This window comes from Myotis lucifugus, unplaced genomic scaffold (genome assembly GCF_000147115.1).
Source record: "Myotis lucifugus unplaced genomic scaffold, Myoluc2.0 scaffold_2, whole genome shotgun sequence".
Classification (NCBI taxonomy): Eukaryota; Metazoa; Chordata; class Mammalia; order Chiroptera; family Vespertilionidae; genus Myotis; species Myotis lucifugus.
Window position 1 is genome coordinate 20529955 of NW_005871050.1, and position 1783 is coordinate 20531737.

The following is a 1783-nucleotide window of genomic DNA, read 5'->3' on the forward strand; positions in this document are numbered from 1 at the left end:
TACTGGGGCCTGTGGTCCTGGGGGCTGGCCCTGGCTGTGGGAGCCAGGTCCACATGTGGGCTCCCTGTGGGGAGCGCCCTCTGGAGGCCTGGGACCCGACCACCAGGGAGATGGGGAAAGGGGAGGAGGTGGCAGCCCTGTGAGGACAGCCTCTTCCTGATCCCCTGGAGCATTTCCCCTGTGAATGTGAGCATGCATGGCAGGGAGCTGGTCCCAGTCAAGGCAGAGTTCAGCAGGAACAGGGCAGGTTAGAGTGAAGAGGTGTGTTGTTGGGGTCCAACCCCAACGGGTCCAGGGATCCCCAAAGGTGTGGACGGAGTCGGCGAAGAATGAATGACATGGAAACTGGGTTCAGTTCATCAGCATAGCGAGGTTCTCCCTCCAGGATCTCCAGCGAAGTTCTGGCTAGGATCTCCAGCGAAGTTCTGGTCAGGATCTCCAACCAAGTTCTGGTGCCATGTTCTCTCGCTAGGTTCTCCAGCCAGGTTCTCCAGGTTCTCCAGCCAGGTTCAGTCACCAGGTTCTTTAGCCAGGTTCTATCCAGGTTCTTTTGCCATGTTCTGTCTAGGTTCTCCAGTGAAGTTCTGTAGCCAGGTTCTGTCCAGGATCTTTTGCCATGTTCTCTGGCTAGGTTCTGGTTAGGATCTGATGAGGATCTGATGAGGATGTGATGAGGATCTGATGAGGTTGTGTTGTTTATTGTCTTGTTACATCCGTATTTATACCAGCCGATTTTAATCCTGTCAATTTCTATTACAAAGGTTAGGGCGTTTCTTATCTCCATTCCAGGGAGTAAAGATTATGTAGCTTAACTACCCACCTGGCACTTAATTAAGGGGTTGTATCCCCTCCCTAACCTCAGGGAAAGATCCCCACCTGGGGAAACAACCTTTCTCAGAGAGGTGACCTTGGTCAAAACACATGGCACTAAGGAGAGCAAACATTAAGAACAGTATGCCATATACGTCAGGTACCTCGAAACATATGCTGTGCAGATGTTTCTTCTCTGCAACAAGGATGGACCGGCTCCCGGCAGTGTGTCTGACATCACACACACACACTCACACACACACACACACACACAGACTGGTGCAGCGGGTCCAAGTTCGGTCCGGCGGGTCCTTGATCTGGGGATGCAGCCTTTGGCCCTAGCCATAATGGTAAACTAAGCCACCCTGGGATGAAGGCCAATTTGAACACTTAGTTCAGGACCTGGCAGGGCTTGGCTCAGGACACTGGAATTCAGGGCCTCTGCACTCACAAGGCCTAAGTTCACTTGGCAAAAGGAGGGGGGTCTCACTACTGAGACAAGAAGGGACAGGGAACAAGGGAGCATGTTTTGGCACCCTTCTTGCACACGTGAAACCAAAGGGTGTGAGCTCAGCCAGGAGCTGAGCCTGGAGACCAGCTCCCAGAGACCAGCTGACCCCCAGGAGGGAGGAGCTCCCCAGGGGCCACAAAAGAGCACCCCAGGAGTTCTTACCCCAAGCGAGCTCTCTGGACCCTTGGGATCTAGATGGAAATGCTCCTCATTCCTGGCTTTGGCAGACAGGCTGCCTCTGTGGTGGACAGGTGGACAATGTGGGTGAGGAGGGCGGGCTCCTTTCTGTCCACTCAGCTGCTTTGAGCTGGAGGCAGCATCTTCACACTTCTCCTGGCTTCAATGGAGACGTGGAGGGAGAGTCAGGGCTTAGTGCAAGCCAGGGCCATTCCTTCTACTCGCCCAAGTGCTGCTCAGGGCCTCTTGATGGAAGGTGGCCCAGAACGCCCAAGTCTGAAAATC